Source organism: Triticum urartu, chromosome 2A, assembly GCF_056163025.1.
Source record: "Triticum urartu cultivar PI428250 chromosome 2A, HENAU_Tu73, whole genome shotgun sequence".
Classification (NCBI taxonomy): Eukaryota; Viridiplantae; Streptophyta; class Magnoliopsida; order Poales; family Poaceae; genus Triticum; species Triticum urartu.
This window is the reverse complement of record NC_141874.1, coordinates 434,538,961-434,556,999: the sequence shown is the minus strand read 5'-3', so window position 1 is coordinate 434,556,999 and position 18,039 is coordinate 434,538,961. Positions and strand designations below refer to the sequence as shown.

The 18,039-nt window shown below is 45.7% G+C and overlaps 1 pseudogene; it reads left to right on the top strand.

Moving 5' to 3' along the window:
* Window positions 1-474: 474 nt before the first annotated feature.
* On the top strand, window positions 475-1,216 carry LOC147985370 (uncharacterized; annotated as a pseudogene).
* Window positions 1,217-18,039: the final 16,823 nt, after the last annotated feature.

Sequence of the window (18,039 nt, the reverse complement as noted above, 5' to 3'; positions counted from 1 at the left end):
CAAAATGCTGCCGAGTCAATGGGTGGGCCCATATTGCATGATTTTACATGGGCCTATCTACGTCGGCATATGAAGGCCTTATGGTCATGCTATCCTGATTCATCTGCATCAATTGTGTGTTCGTCATCTCCTTCATGTGAGCCGCTAGTTTCCTCCAACTCGACAGCGACCTCATCGTCAACGCCCCCTGCCAGCGACATCTTCAACTCCTGCTGCCGGCGAAGTCCGCTCCTTCGTGGCAGTTGCGGCGTCTCCGCCATGCCCAATGGCGACCCTGCCCAGATCGACGGGATTAACGGAGACGCGATCGGTGCCGATTCAAAATCCTGTTGAGTCAAGGGTGGACCCATAGTGCATGATTTTACATGGGCCTATCTACGTCGGCGTATGAAGACCTTGTAGTCGGGCTACCCAATGGCGTCTCGGTCGCGAGAGGAGACGAAGGATCGGACACACATACATGCAACTGGACGGATGCCAACCATGAAGTACGAGCTGATGGGTAATACAAAGGACGTGCATGTCCAGCCATCTCACATGCATGCACTACGTTCGGTGCCACTCTAGCCGATCAAGTAGCTGGGCAACACCCAGCCATCCCACATGCAAGCACTCGGGCCGATGCCATTCCATCCAACCGAGCAGTTGGGCAGCACGCAGGTTGCACCCACCCAGCCGACAAACGTCCAGGTGGCGGACACGGCAGGTGGTCTGGAAGGTCCGGACCTGGGAGGCTGCGTCCCCGACCCGACCGTTCCTGTTCAGGAGCTGGTGGAGCCATGCAGAGCCGCTTCATCGTCGACGACGACGACCCCTTCTACACCGACCGCTACGACACCAACATTCACGTCTTCGATGGTTGCTGTTGGAGAGGCGATTTCCACACCACCATCACCCCCTCCGTCGGCAACCACACACACAACAACAACCATCGTCCGAGGTAACGTCGATCCCTAACACGCTTCTGACGGCGGCCTCGTCGCTAGATCCGGCGGTTGAGGCTGTCAGGGAGGGGGTTGCTACTTCACCATCATCCCCTCCTTCGGCAGTAGAGCCGGCACCCCGACCACAATTAGGGTTGACTCCTACACACCGAAGTTGTCGGCAAACGGTTGCCGAAGATGGTTCTACGGACACAGATGATGACTCCTTGGCCAAGGCTATGCGGCGTAAAGTAGCAGACAGCCTCGACAATCAAGGTATTATGTCATCATAAAAATCCCTTTTAGCCTTTTCCAATACCGCTATCATTTCTAAGTTGAATATTATGGGTTTTAGTATTGAAAGAATCAGAAGGAGATTTCTATTTCGACTAACGCTTTGAAACATTTGGAATACGACTGATTAAAAGTTACTCCACGTGTTTCTAGTAAGTCTTATGTCTCCCATACTGACGAGGAGGAGCTGCATGCCACATCAGATGGTCAACTACTCTCTCATTTAGTAGGGGCGGTTTCGGACGTGGGTCTAGATGAACCCGGGCTTAGTTCACTGATTGAGCTTACAGCATCACGACATAAATCAAAGACCGCACGTTCGAAAAAAGATAGTAAGTCCCATAAGAGGGCAAAGTGTTCTAAATCTCCTATTGTTTCCTCATGAATTGAATGTTTTTTAATAGCAGAGGTCTTCATGACTTGGCTAAACATTTATTCGTTGTGGAATGTAACAAGGAATACAATTTAGATTTTTTGGCTATCTGAAACATGGAGACGTGATTTCTCAGTAAGTCTGCTTAACCGTCTTTCTGGCGGGATAGACTTTACTTGGGTTTCACGACCGCCTAGAGGTCGTTCTGGGGGCATTTTACTTGGTGTAAATACAGGGACTATGTGTTGGAAATATGCCCTAGAGGCAATAATAAAAGCATTATTATTATATTTCCTTGTTCATGATAATTGTCTTTATTCATGCTATAATTGTGTTATCCGGAAATCGTAATACATGTGTGAATAATAGACACCAACATGTCCCAAGTAAGCCTCTAGTTGACTAGCTCATTGATCAACAGATAGTCATGGTTTCCTGACTATGCACATTTGATGTCATTGATAACGAGATCACATCATTAGGAGAATGATGTGATGGACAAGACCCAATCCTAAACATAGCACAACATCGTATAGTTCGTTTGCTAGAGTTTTCCAATGTCAAGTATCTTTTCCTTAGACCATGAGATCGTGTAACTCCCGGATACCGTAGGAGTGCTTTGGGTGTACCAAACGTCACAACGTAACTGGGTGACTATAAAGGTATACTACGGGTATCTCCGAAAGTGTCTGTTGGGTTGACACGGATCAAGACTGAGATTTGTCACTCCGTATGACGGAGAGGTATCACTGGGCCCACTCGGTAATGCATCATCATAATGAGCTCAAAGTGACCAAGTGTCTGGTCACGGGATCATGCATTACGGTACGAGTAAAGTGACTTGCCGGTAACGAGATTGAACGAGGTATTGGGATACCGACGATCGAATCTCGGGCAAGTAACATACCGATTAACGAAGGGAATTGTATACGGGGTTGCTTGAATCCTCGACATCGTGGTTCATCCGATGAGATCATCGAGGAGCATGTGGGAGCCAACATGGGTATCCAGATCCCGCTGTTGGTTATTGACCGTAGAGCAATCTCGGTCATGTCTACGTGTCTCCCGAACCCGTAGGGTCTGCACACTTAAGGTTCGGTGATGCTAGGGTTATAGGGATATGTATATGCAGTAACCCGAATGTTGTTCGGAGTCCCGGATGAGATCCCGGATGTCACGAGGAGTTTCGGAATGGTTCGGAGGTAAAGAATTATATATAGGAAGTGCTATTTCGGCCGTCGGGACAAGTTTTGGGGTCACCGGTATTGTACCGGGACCACCGGAAGGGTCCCGGGGGTCCACCGGGTGGGGCCACCTATCTCGGAGGGCCCCATGGGCTGAAGAGGGAAGGGATCCAGCCCAAAGTGGGCTGGGGCGCCACTTCCCCTAGGGCCCATGCGCCTAGGGTGGGGAAACCCTAAAGGGGGGCGCCCCCTTGCTTGGGGGGCAAGCCCCCCACCCCTTGGCCGCCGCCCCCTTAGGAGATTGCATCTCCTAGGGCCGGCGCCCCCCCCCTAGGCCCCCCTATATATAGTGGGGGGATGGAGGGCCTCTTACCTTTGCCTTTGGTGCCTCCCTCTCCCTCTCCAACACATCCTCCTCCTCCATAGAGCTTGGCGAAGCCCTACCGGAGTACTGCAGCTCCATCACCACCACCTCGTCGTGCTGCTGCTGGAGCCATCTTCCTGAACCTCTCCTTCCCCCTTGCTGGATCAAGAAGGAGGAGACGTTACGCTGACCGTACGTGTGTTGAACGCGGAGGTGCCGTCCCTTCGGCGCTAGGATCTCCGGTGATTTGGATCACGTCCAGTATGACTTCCTCATCCCCGTTCTTTGAACGCTTCCGCGCGTGATCTACGAAGGTATGTAGATGCAATCCAATCACTCGTTGCTAGATGAACTCCTAGATGGATCTTGGTGAAACCGTAGGAAATTTTTTTGTTTTCTGCAACGTTCCCCAACAGTGGCATCATGAGCTAGGTCTATGCGTAGTTCTCTATGCACGAGTAGAACACAATTTGTTGTGGGCGTTGATGTTGTCAACTTTCTTGCCGCTACTAGTCTTATCTTGCTTCAACGGTATTGTGGGATGAAGCGGCCCAGACCAACCTTACACGTACGCTTACGTGAGACCGGTTCCACCGACTGACATGCACTAGTTGCATAAGGTGGCCGGCGGGTGTCTGTCTCTCCCACTTTAGTTGGAGCGGATTCGATGAAGAGGGTCCTTATGAAGGGTAAATAGAAGTTGACAAATCACATTGTGGCTTTAACGTAGGTAAGAAAACGTTCTTGCTAGAACCCTATTGCAGCCACGTAAAACATGCAACAACAATTAGAGGACGTCTAACTTGTTTTTGCAGCAAGTGCTTTGTGATATGATATGGCCAAAGTTGTGATGAATGATGAATGATATATATGTGATGTATGAGATGTTCATGCTATTGTAATAGGAATCACGACTTGCATGTCGATGAGTATGACAACCGGCAGGAGCCATAGGAGTTGTCTTTATTTTTTGTATGACCTGCGTGTCATTGAGAAATGCCATGTAAATTACTTTACTTTATTGCTAAACGCATTAGCCTTAGTAGTAGAAGTAATAGTTGGCGAGCAACTTCATGGAGACACGATGATGGAGATCATGGTGTCATGCCGGTGACAAGATGATCATGTTGGGGAACATAGCAATAATTCAAAATTTTCTACGTATCACCAAGATCAATCTATGGAGTCATCTAGCAACGAGGGAGGAGTGGATCTACATACCCTTGTAGATCGCGCGCGGAAGCGTTCAAGAGAACGGGGTTGATGGAGTCGTACTCGTCGTGATCCAAATCATCGATGATCCTAGCGCCGAACGGACGGCACCTCCGCGTTCAACACATGTACAGAGCAGCGACGTCTTCTCCTTCTTGATCCAGCAAGGGGGAAGGAGAGGTTGATGGAGATCCAGCAGCACGACGGCGTGGTGGAAGTAGCGGGATTCCAACAGGGCTTCGCCAAGCGCTGCGGGAGGAGGGAGATGTGTCATGGGAGGGAGAGGGAGGCGCCAGGGCTTAGGTGTTGCTGCCCTCCATTCCCCCCACTATATATAGGGCCAAGGGAGAGGGGGGGCGCAGCCTTGGCCCTTCCTCCAAGGAAGGGTGCGGCGAGGGAGGAGTCCATCCTCCCCAAGGCACCTCGGAGGTGCCTTCCCCCTTTAGGACTCTTTCTTTCCCTTATCTCTTGGCGCATGGGCCTCTTGGGGCTGGTGCCCTTGGCCCATACAGTCCAAGGCGCACCCCCTACAGCCCATGTGGCCCCCCGGGGCAGGTGGCCCCACCCGATGGACCCCCGGGACCCTTCCGGTGGTCCCGGTACAATACCGGTGACCCCGAAACTTGTCCCGATAGCCGAAATAGCACTTCCTATATATAATTCTTTACCTCCGGACCATTCCGGAACTCCTCGTGACGTCCGGGATCTCATCCGGGACTCCGAACAACTTTCGGGTTACCGCATACTTATATCTATATAACCCTAGCATCACCGAACCTTAAGTGTGTAGACCCTACGGGTTCAGGAGACATGCAGACATGACCGAGATGACTCTCCGGTTAATAACCAACAGCGGGATCTGGATACCCATGTTGGCTCCCACATGTTCCACGATGATCTCATTGGATGAACCACGATGTCAAGGACTTAATCAATCCCGTATACAATTCCCTTTGTCTAGCGGTACGATACTTGCCCGAGATTCGATCGTCGGTATCCCGATACCTTGTTCAATCTCGTTACCGGTAGGTCCCTTTACTCGTTTCGTAACACATCATCCCGTGATCAACTCCTTGATCACATTGTGCACATTATGATGATGTCCTACCGAGTGGGCCCAGAGATACCTCTCCGTCACACGGAGTGACAAATCCCAGTCTCGATTTGTGCCAACCCAATAGACACTTTCGGAGATACCTGTAGTGTACCTTTATAGCCACCCAGTTACGTTGTGACGTTTGGCACACCCAAAGCACTCCTACGGTATCTGGGAGTTGCACAATCTCATGGTCTAAGGAAATGATACTTGACATTAGAAAACCTTTAGCATACGAACTACATGATCTTGTGCTAGGCTTAGGATTGGGTCTTGTCCATCACATCATTCTCCTAATGATGTGATCCCGTTATCAACGACATCCAATGTCCATGGTCAGGAAACCGTAACCATCTATTGATCAACGAGCTAGTCAACTAGAGGCTTACTAGGGACATGGTGTTGTCTATGTATCCACACATGTATCTGTGTTTCCTATCAATACAATTCTAGCATGGATAATAAACGATTATCATGAACAAGGAAATATAATAATAACTAATTTATTATTGCCTCTAGGGCATATTTCCAACAGTCTCCCACTTGCGCTAGAGTCAATAATCCAGTTCACATCGATATGTGATTAACACTCAAGGTCACATCCCCATGTGACTAACACCCAAAGAGTTTACTAGAGTCAATAATCTAATTCACATTACCATGTGATTAACACTCGATGAGTTCTTGGTTTGATCATGTTATGCTTGTGAGAGATGTTATAGTCAACGGGTCTGAATCTTTCAGATCCGTATGTACTTCGCAAATCTCTATGTCATCTTGTAGATGCAGCTACTACGCTATATTTGGAGCCATTTCAAATAACTGTTCTACTTGGAGCTATTCTAAATTGTTGCTCCATTATACGTATCCGGTATCTCTACTCAGAGCTATCCGGATAGGTGTTAAGCTTGCATCGACGTAACTCTTTACGTCGAACTCTTTATCACCTCCATTACCGAGAAACATATCCTTATTCCTCTAAGGATAATTAAGACCGCTATCTGGTGATCTACTCCTAGATTACCTTTGTACCCTCTTGCCAGATATGTGGCAAGGCACACATCAGGTGCGGTACTTAGCATGGCATACCGTATAGAGCCTATGACAAAAGCATAGGGGACGACATTCGTCCTTTCTCTTTCTTCTGCCGTGGTCGAGCTTTAAGTCTTAACTTCGTACCTTACAACTCAGGCAAGTACTCCTTCTTTGACTGATCCATCTTGAACCCCTTCAAGATCATGTCAAGGTATGTGCTCATTTGAAAGTACCATTAAGCGTTTTGATCTATCCTTATAGATCTTGATGCTCAATGTTCAAGTAGCTTAATCCAGGCTTTCCATTGAAAAACACCTTTCAAATGACCCTATATGCTTTCTAGAAATTCTACATCATTTCTGATCAACAATATGTCAACAACATATACTCATCAGAAATTCTATAGTGCTCCCACTCACTTCTTTGGAAATACAAGTTTCTCATAAACTTTGTATAAACCCAAAAATCTTTGATCATCATCAAAGCATACATTCCAACTCTGAGATGCTCACTCCAGTCCTTAGAAGGATTGCTGGAGCTTTGCATACTTATTAGCATCTTTCAGGATTGACAAAACCTTCCGGTTGTATCACATACAACCTTTCTTCAAGAAAAGCGTCGAGGAAACAATGTTTTTGACATCCTATCTGCAAGATTTCATAAATAATGCAGTAATCGCTAATATAATTCCAACAGACTCTTAGCATCGTTACGAGTGAGAAAGTCTCATCATAGTCAACTCCTTGAACTGGTCGGAAAACATCTTAACGACAAGTCGAGCTTTCTTAATGGTGATACTTACCATCATTGTCTGTCTTCCTTTTAAAATCCATATGTACCTAACAGCCTTACGACCATCAAGTAGTTCTTCCAAAGTCTACACTTTGTTTTCATACATGGATCCTATCTCGGATTTTATGGCCTCGAGCCATTTATCGGAATCCGGGCCCACCGTCGCTTCTCCATGGCTCGTAGGTTCATTGTTGTCTAGCAACATGACTTCCAAGACAGGATCACGTACCACTCTGAAGTAGTATGCATCCTTGTCATCCCACGAGGTTTGGTAGTGACTTGAAGTTTCATGATCACTATCATAAGCTTCCACTTCAATTGTTGTAGGTGCTGCAGGAACAACTTCATGTGCCCTGCCACACACTAATTGAAGAGACGGTTCAATAACCTCATCAAGTCTCCACCATCTTCCCACTCAATTCTTTCGAGAGAAACTTTTCCTCGAGAAAGGACCCAATTCTAGAAACAATCCCACCGGCATCACAAAAGGTATATGTGATATACATGTAATTGATGTGTACCTTACCAGTACTCGTAGTAGCTCTTGGGTATTTGATACCGGTGCAGTTGCTCACATTTGTAACTCAAAGCAGGAGCTGCGGAATAAGCGGAGACTGGCGAAGGACGAGGTGACGATGCGCGTCGGGAATGGTTCCAAGGTCGATGTGATCGCTGTCCGCACGCTGCCTCTTCATTTACCTATGGGATTAGTTTTGAACCTCAATAATTGTTATTTAGTGCCAAGTTTGAGCATGAACATTGTATCAGGATCTCGTTTGATACGAGATGGCTACTCATTTAAATCCGAGAATAATGGTTGTTCTATTTATATGAGAGATATGTTTTATGGTCATGCTCCGATGGTGAATGGTTTATTCTTAATGAATCTCGAGCGTAATGCTACACATATTCATAGTGTGAATACCAAAAGATGTAAGGTTGATAATGATAGTACCACATACTTGTGGCACTGCCGCCTTGGTCACATAGGTGTCAAACGCATGAAGAAGCTCCATGCAGATGGACTTTTAGAGTCTCTTGATTACGAATCATTTGACACGTGCGAACCATGCCTCATGGGTAAAATGACCAAGACACCGTTCTCAGGAACAATGGAGCGAGCAACCAACTTATTGGAAATCATACATACTGATGTGTGCGGTCCAATGAGTGTTGAGGCTCGTGGTGGCTATCGTTATGTTCTCACCCTCACTGATGACTTGAGTAGATATGGGTATGTCTATTTAATGAAACACAAGTCTGAGACCTTTGAAAAGTTCAAGGAATTTCAGAGTGAGGTTGAAAATCAACGTGACAGGAAAATCAAGTTCCTGCGATCAGATCATGGAGGAGAATACTTGAGTCACGAATTTGGCACACACTTAAGAAAATGTGGAATAGTTTCACAACTCACGCCGCCTAGAACACCTCAGCGTAATGGTGTGTCCGAACGTCGTAATCGCACTCTATTAGATATGGTGCGATCTATGATGTCTCTTACCGATTTACCGCTATCATTTTGGGGCTATGCTTTAGAGACTGCCGCATTCACTTTAAATAGGGCTCCGTCGAAATCCGTTGAGACGACACCGTATGAATTATGGTTTGGGAAGAAACCTAAGCTGTCGTTTCTAAAAGTTTGGGGATGTGATGCTTATGTCAAGAAACTTCAACCTGAAAAGCTCGAACCCAAGTCGGAAAAATGCGTCTTCATAGGATACCCTAAAGAAACTATTGGGTATACCTTCTACCTCAGATCCGAAGGCAAGATCTTTGTTGCCAAGAATGGATCCTTTCTAGAGAAAGAGTTTCTCTCAAAAGAAGTAAGTGGGAGGAAAGTAGAACTTTATGAAGTATTACCTCTTGAACCGGAAAAAGGCGCAACTCAATAAAATGTTCCTGAGGTGCCTGCACCGACTAGAGAGGAAGTTAATGATGATGATCAAGATACTTCTGATCAAGCTCCTACTGAAATTCATAGGTCCACAAGGACACGTTCCGCACCAGAGTGGTACGGCAACCCTGTCTTGGAAATCATGTTGTTAGACAACAGTGAACCTTCGAACTATGAAGAAGCGATGGCGGGCCCGGATTCCGACAAATGGCTAGAAGCCATGAAATCCGAGATAGGATCCATGTATGAAAACGAAGTATGGACTTTGACTGACTTGCCCGTTGAGCGGCGAGCCATAGAAAATAAATGGATCTTTAAGAAGAAGACAGACGTGGATGGTAATGTGACCATCTATAAAGCTCGGCTTGTCGCTAAGGGTTATCGGCAAGTTCAAGGGGTTGACTACGATGAGACTTTCTCACAGGTAGCGAAGCTAAAGTCCGTCCTAATCATGTTAACAATTGCCTCATTCTACGATTATGAGATATGGCAAATGGACGTCAAAACGACATTCCTTAATGGTTTCCTTAAGGAAGAATTGTATATGATGCAGCCAGAAGGTTTTGTCGATCCTAAGAATGCTAACAAGGTGTGCAAGCTCCAACGCTCGATTTATGGGCTGGTGCAAGCATCTCGGAGTTGGAACATTCGCTTTGATGAGATGATCAAAGCGTTTGGGTTTACACAGACTTATGGAGAAGCCTGCGTTTACAAGAAAGTGAGTGGGAGCTCTGTAGCATTTCTCATATTATATGTAGATGACATACTTTTGATGGGAAATGATATAGAACTCTTGGACAACATTTAGGCCTACTTGAATAAGAGTTTTTCAATGAAGGACCTTGGAGAAGCTGCTTATATATTAGGCATCAAGATCTATAGAGATAGATCGAGACACCTCATAGGTATTTCACAAAGCACATACCTTGATAAGATATTGAAGAAGTTCAATATGGATCAGTCTAAGAAGGGGTTCTTACCTATGTTACAAGGTGTGAAATTGAGCTCAGCTCAATGTCCGACCACGGCAGAAGATATAGAAGAGATGAGTGTCATCCCCTATGCCTCAGCCATAGGTTCTATTATGTATGCCATGCTGTGTACCAGACCTGATGTAAACCTTGCCGTAAGTTTGGTAGGAAGATACCAAAGTAATCCCGGCAAGGAACACTGGACAGCGGTCAAGAATATCCTGAAGTACCTGAAAAGGACTAAGGAAATGTTTCTCGTTTATGGAGGTGACGAAGAGCTCGTCGTAAAGGGTTACGTCGACGCTAGCTTCGACACAGATCTGGATGACTCTAAGTCACAAACCGGATACGTGTATATTTTGAATGGTGGGGCAGTAAGCTAGTGCAGTTGCAAGCAGAGCGTCGTGGCGGGATCTACATGTGAAGCGGAGTACATGGCAGCCTCGGAGGCAGCACATGAAGCAATTTGGGTGAAGGAGTTCATCACTGACCTAGGAGTCATACCCAATGCGTCGGGGCCGATCAAGCTCTTCTGTGACAACACTGGAGCTATTGCACTTGCCAAGGAGCCCAGGTTTCACAAGAAGACAAGGCACATCAAGCGTCGCTTCAACTCCATTCGTGAAAATTTTCAAGATGGAAACATAGATATTTGTAAAGTACATACGGACCTGAATGTAGCAGATCCATTGACTAAACCTCTCCCTAGAGCAAAACATGATCAACACCAGAATTCCATGGGTGTTCGATTCATCACAATGTAACTAGATTATTGACTCTAGTGCAAGTGGGAGACTGTTGGAAATATGCCCTAGAGGCAATAATAAAAGCATTATTATTATATTTCCTTGTTCATGATAATTGTCTTTATTCATGCTATAATTGTGTTATCCGGAAATCGTAATACATGTGTGAATAATAGACACCAACATGTCCCTAGTAAGCCTCTAGTTGACTAGCTCGTTGATCAACAGATGGTCATGGTTTCCTGACTATGGACATTTGATGTCATTGATAACGAGATCACATCATTAGGAGAATGATGTGATGGACAAGACCCAATCCTAAACATAGCACAAGATCGTATAGTTCGTTTGCTAGAGTTTTCCAATGTCAAGTATCTTTCCCTTAGACCATGAGATCGTGTAACTCCCGGATACCGTAGGAGTGCTTTGGGTGTACCAAAAGTCACAACGTAACTGGGTGACTATAAAGGTATACTACGGGTATCTCCGAAAGTGTCTGTTGGGTTGACACGGATCAAGACTAGGATTTGTCACTCCGTATGATGGAGAGGTATCACTGGGCCCACTCGGTAATGCATCATCATAATGAGCTCAAAGTGAACAAGTGTCTGGTCACGGGATCATGCATTACGGTATGAGTAAAGTGACTTGCCGGTAACGAGATTGAACGAGGTATTGGGATACCGACGATCGAATCTCGGGCAAGTAACATACCGATTGACGAAGGGAATTGTATACGGGGTTGCTTGAATCCTCGACATCGTGGTTCATCCGATGAGATCATCGAGGAGCATGTGGGAGCCAACATGGGTATCCAGATCCCGCTGTTGGTTATTGACCGTAGAGCAATCTCGGTCACGTCTACGTGTCTCCCGAACCCGTAGGGTCTGCACACTTAAGGTTCGGTGACGCTAGGGTTGTAGGGATATGTATATGCAGTAACCCGAATGTTGTTCGGAGTCCCGGATGAGATCCCGGACGTCACGAGGAGTTTCGGAATGGTCCGGAGGTAAAGAATTATATATAGGAAGTGCTATTTCGGCCGTCGGGACAAGTTTCGGGGTCACCGGTATTGTACCGGGACCACCGGAAGGGTCCCGGGGCTCCACCGGGTGGGGCCACCTATCCCGGAGGGCCCCATGGGCTGAAGAGGGAAGGGATCCAGCCCAAAGTGGGCTGCGGCACCACTTCCCCTAGGGCCCATGCGCCTAGGGTGGGGAAACCCTAAAGGGGGGGGGGGCCTTGCTTGGGGGGCAAGCCCCCCACCCCTTGGCCGCCGCCCCCCTAGGAGATTGCATCTCCTAGGGCCGCCGCCCCCCCAGGCCCCCCTATATATAGTGGGGGGGATGGAGGGCCTCTTACCTTTGCCTTTGGTGCCTCCCTCTCCCTCTCCAACACATCCTCCTCCTCCATAGAGCTTGGCGAAGCCCTGCCGGAGTACTGCAGCTCCATCACCACCACGCCGTCGTGCTGCTGCTGGAGCCATCTTCCTCAACCTCTCCTTCCCCCTTGCTGGATCAAGAAGGAGGATACGTTACGCTGACCGTCCGTTCGGCGCTAGGATCTCCGGTGATTTGGATCACGTCCAGTACGACTTCCTCATCCCCGTTCTTTGAACGCTTCCGCGCATGATCTACAAAGGTATGTAGATGCAATCCAATCACTCGTTGCTAGATGAACTCCTAGATGGATCTTGGTGAAACCGTAGGAAATTTTTTTGTTTTCTGCAACGTTCCCCAACACTATGGATGTTTTGGCTAGTTTGAATTGTGAGTTTCACGTTAAACTCCATATCCGCAACAAGTCTGACAACTTCACATGGACCCTCGTAGCCATGTATGGGGCAGCCTAGGATGAGTTCAAGGCCAATTTTCTCCATGAATTGGTTAATCTGGTGAAAGATAATCCCTATCCCATTCTTATAGGTGGGGATTTCAACTTGCTTCAATTTCCAAATGAGAAAAGCCATGGTATGTTCGATAATCATTGGCCTTTCCTTTTCAATGATGTCATCGACAATCTAGATTTGTGATAGATTTGTATAATTGGAAGACAATTCAAATGGGTGAACAGTCTTTGGGAACCGACATATGAAAAACTAGATCGCGTTTTAATGGATACCGACTGGGAATCAAAATTTCCTATGGTTTCTGTTCGTGCTCTACCCCGTATCGAGGCTATATCAGACCATGCACCCAATATTCTAACTACCAGGTTGCCACGGCCACAACATAGATACAAGTTCAAGTTCGAACTTGGGTGGTTGCTTAGGGATGGCTTCCATGACATGGTCAAGGAGATGTGGGAGAAACCGGTTGCCGGGCTTACCCCAATACACAGATGGAATAACAAAATGCGTGCATTACGTAAATTCCTTGGTGGTTCGGCCAGGCATACAATGGGTATCCTCAAAAAGGAGAAGCTTTGTCTTTCGTCTATCATTGATGAATTAGAAGCTTTGGAAGAGGTTAGACCTCTATCTGAGCATGAAATCAAGATCAAGAATCATTCGAATGCACAGATAGCTAACATGCTGCGTCAAGAGGAACTCAAATGGTACCAACATTCTAACTCTCAATTTCTCCTTAAAGGTGATTCGAATACTAGATATTTCCATGGAGTTACCAATGGCATACATCGGAAGAAAACCATTCATTCCTTAAAACAGGATGAGGGAGTGACTGAGGAGTATGAGCAACTTAAATCTTATATCACTAATTATTATAAAAATCTGTTCGGAGGCCTAGAGGAAGGAAATTTTTCGATGGATGCGACCCGAACAGATGACATCCCTCGGGTCTCTGACGAGGAAAACAACCTTCTAACAGCCCCATACTCCGAGGAGGAATTTAGAAAGGCGGTTTTCCTAATGGACCATAACAAAGCTCCGGGTCCGGATGGTTTTCCCGATGAGTTCTATCAGATATTCTGGGAAGTCATCAAACCGGATCTCCTACTTTTGTTTACCGACCTACATGCTGACCAACTAGAATTGTTTCGCTTAAACTTCGGTGAGATTATTTTATTAATTAGCTAAGGTTAATGAGGCTGAACGGATACAAAAATATAGACCTATTTGCCTCCTTAATGTTAGTTTTAAAATATTCATGAAGGTTTTGACTATTAGGCTAAATTCGGTTGCTGAACATGTGGTTCGACCTTCACATACAACTTTTATGCAAGGCAGACACATCCTAGATGGAGTTGTTATCCTTCATGAAACAGTCCATGAATTACACCGGAAAAAGTTGAATAGGGTGGTACTCAAAATAGACTTTTAAAATGCTTATGACAAAGTCAAGTGGCCTTTTCTTCAACAGACTCTTAGAATGAAAGGATTTTCTGTAGAGTGGCGCACTGATACGTCTCCAACGTATCTATAATTTTTGATTGTTACATGCTATTATATTATCAACCTTGGATGTTTTATATGCATTTATATGTTATTTTATATGATTTTTGGGACTAACCTATTAACCTAGAGCCCAGTGCCAGTTTCTATTCTTTCCTTGTTTTAGAGTATCGCAGAAAAGGAAAATCAAACGGAGTCCAATTGACCTGAAACTTCACGGAACTTATTTTTGGAAGGAAAGCAACCCGGGAGACTTGGAGTCCATGTAAGGGAGGCAACAAGGAGACCATGAGGCAGGGGGGCGCGCCCACCCTCCTGGGCGTGCCCTCCACCCTCGTGGGCCCCTCATGCCCCCCCTGGCATACTTCTTTCTGCCTATATATCTCCATATACCCTAAAAACATCCGAGAGCACAATAGATCGGGAGTTCCGCCGCCAGAAGCCTCCGTAGCCACCGAAAGCCAATCTAGACCCGTTCCGGCACCCTGTCGGAGGGGGCAATCCCTCTCCGGTGGACATCTTCATCATCCCGGTGCTCTCCATGATGATGAGGGAGTAGTTCTCCCTCGGGGCTGAGGGTATGTACCAGTAGCTATGTGTTTGATCTCTCTCTCGTGTTCTTAATTTGGCACGATCTTGATGTACCGCGAGCTTTGCTATTATAGTTGGATCTTATGTTTCTCCTCCCCCTCTACTCTCTTGTAATGGATTGAGTTTCCCCTTTGAAGTTATCTTATCGGATTGAGTCTTTAAAGATTTGAGAACACTTGATGTATGTCTTGCCGTGCATATCTATGCTGACAATGGGATATCACGTGATTCACTTGATGTATGTTTTGGTGATCAACTTGCGGGTTCCGCCCATGAACCTATGCATAGGGGTTGGCACACGTTTTCGTCATGATTCTTCGGTAGAAACTTTGGGGCACTCTTTGAGGTTCTATGTCTTGGTTGAATAGATGAATCTAAGATTGTGTGATGCATATCGTATAATCATACCCACGGATACTTGAGGTGACATTGGAGTATCTAGGTGACATTAGGGTTTTGGTTGATTTGTGTCTTAAGGTGTTATTCTAGTACGAACTCTAGGGCTGTTTGTGACACTTATAGGAATAGCCCAACGGATTGATTGGAAAGAATAACTTTGAGGTGGTTTCGTACCCTACCATAATCTCTTCGTTTGTTCTCCGCTATTAGTGACTTTGGAGTGACTCTTCGTTGCATGTTGAGGGATAGTTATGTGATCCAATTATGCTATTATTGTTGAGAGGACTTACACTAGTGAAAGTATGAACCCTAGTGTTGCCACACGAACACGTCACGTGTACCCTCGATGCCGGGGGTGATGCACCGCAGCTCACGTCGAAGGAGACCCGACCGACAGCGCGATACGCAAGATAGTCGACGGGCGCTTTTGCAGACCCGAAAACCCCACACCCCCGGGAGGGACCCCATCAGGGAGTGCGGTGGCTATGGGCTACCCTAGGTCGATTCGCTCGCCCCTAGAGCCTCGGGATTCGCAGCTCTCAAACACGAAGAACAGCGAAGAACGAGAGAGAAAAATGGTGGAGAGATAAAACGTAGATGAAAAAGTAGTATATTGATTTGTTCGATTGTGTGTTGTTCAATCGGCCATCACCCCCAACATATATAAGAGGCGGCTGGACTTCCCGTACAAGCAAAGGATTAATCTAGGCTTTCCTTACAAAAAATTACATCAATTCACGTCCTAGAGTCCTAGTTCTATTCCAAATCAGATTTAGTCTGAATCTGGCCCAACATCTATCTTCCTCCTTGCGCGGGCTGTCGAGCTTGCATATGACCTCTGAGAAAGACGGCCCAAATATGAAACTTGTGCGCCTCGACGAGATGAACAATCCTTATGTTGAACACTTATCCAAATAAGACCATCTTGAATATTCTACGAAGCCATCTTTAATATCCAGTCGGACTCGGTCATGTAACGGACTGGATTGTCCGAGTCTCGTAGTGAACTTACAGGCCGTATACTATCTCATATGATAATGACTCCAAAACTAAAGTTCACCGTTTTGACGATGCGCACAACTTCCGTGTTGATCACTTTTCCATTCGAGGTCATCTGGATTACCTTTCAGGCACATCTTCAGTTTCACTCGGATATTAGAGTTTTTCGTCCGACTGGACCTTTTCACTCGGATGTTAGAGTCTTTCACTCAGAAGACAATCTTTCACTCGGATGACTATAATTTCACTCGGAAGACAATCTTTCACTCGGATGACTATATTTTGCTCGGAAAGCAATATCTTACTCGAACGTCAAGTTTTCATTCCGATGGTAATCTTTTCACTCGGAATAACTTCACTCGGATGATAATTTCACTCGGATTACTATATTTTCACTCGGAAACCAATATTTTACTCGATCGATAAGTTTTTCACTCGACCTTTTACTCGATCGGTAGGTTTTCACTCGGATGATAAACTTTTCACTCAGATTTCCCAACTGAAAACACAGCCTGATCTTGATTTGTCTCTCCAGGTTGCATACGAGCTCGGATTGAGACAAGTTTTATATGAAAAACGATCGGCTCGACGAGACAAAACTTTTTCGTGTTTAAGGTTTTTCGATTCAAGGCCGTCTTGATGGCCGAATTACTTGCGCAACCTATCAGACAAGTGTGTGGCACCTCGCGCCATATTTCCGTTGAGATTCGGTCTGCAGTGTATTGCCTCTAACTTTTGCATATGAACTCGGATTGAGATGATTTATATATCAAAATCAATTGCCTCGACGAGACAAAGACAATTCCTTAAGAGTGCTCCTTCATCCGAGGTCATCTTGAAGATGTGATTGGCCAAAAACCACTCGGAACATTGAATTATGCCACTCGGAGTATAGTTTCGGTCCGTAAGATAAAGTCGAATGAATATAACCGAAACATCAAAGTGGTTCCACTCGGAGACGTGAATCTTTTCATGCTGAAACCCCGTTCACTCGAGACCATCTTCATTGCAATTTGTATCTTGCCAAAATTAGGTGTCAACACATGCCCCCCTGTTTTTCGGCAAAGCTTGCACGCCGAAAAATAATATGCATAGTGTTTGTTCTAAGGACGATATCAACACTCCATCGACCATTTATTTTTCTCAGGATGATAATTATGTATCGGCCATGTTTGTGCTAAGGGTGATAATCGTATATCATCCATTGCCTACTTAGGCTTCCTGCCACACACTCGGGTGGTACTTCTTCAAATATTTGCCATTGAGAGCTCGAGGTAACAATGCCCCTTGTATTGATTCCACCAAATATGAATTTCCGGGAACAACTCTTGTAACTCTAAAAGGACCTTCCCAACTTGGAGACCACTTCCTGAATTTTCTATCTCTTGAACCAATCGGCAGAATCACTTTCCAGACGAGATCACCAACTTGAAAATTCTTCAACTTAACTTTCTTATTGTAAGCTCTTGCAACCCTCAACTTGTCTCTCTCTATGGACTTCAAAGCAACCAAACGTTTATCGGCAACCTCATCAATATTGTCCATCATCAAGTTACAAAAGTCTACTGCCGATAAATCATTTTGTTTGGCTATTCTCAAAGCATTCAAATTTACTTCCACTGGTAAAACGGCCTCTTGACCATATACTAGCTCATATGGGGTCACCTTCGTAGCACCATGCCTTGAAATTCTATGTGCCCACAAAGCTTCAGACAACAACTCATGTCATCTCCTTGGATTATCTTCAATCTTTTTCTTGATGAGTTTGATTAAAATTTTATTGCTAGACTCAGCTTGTCCATTAGCTTGGGCAT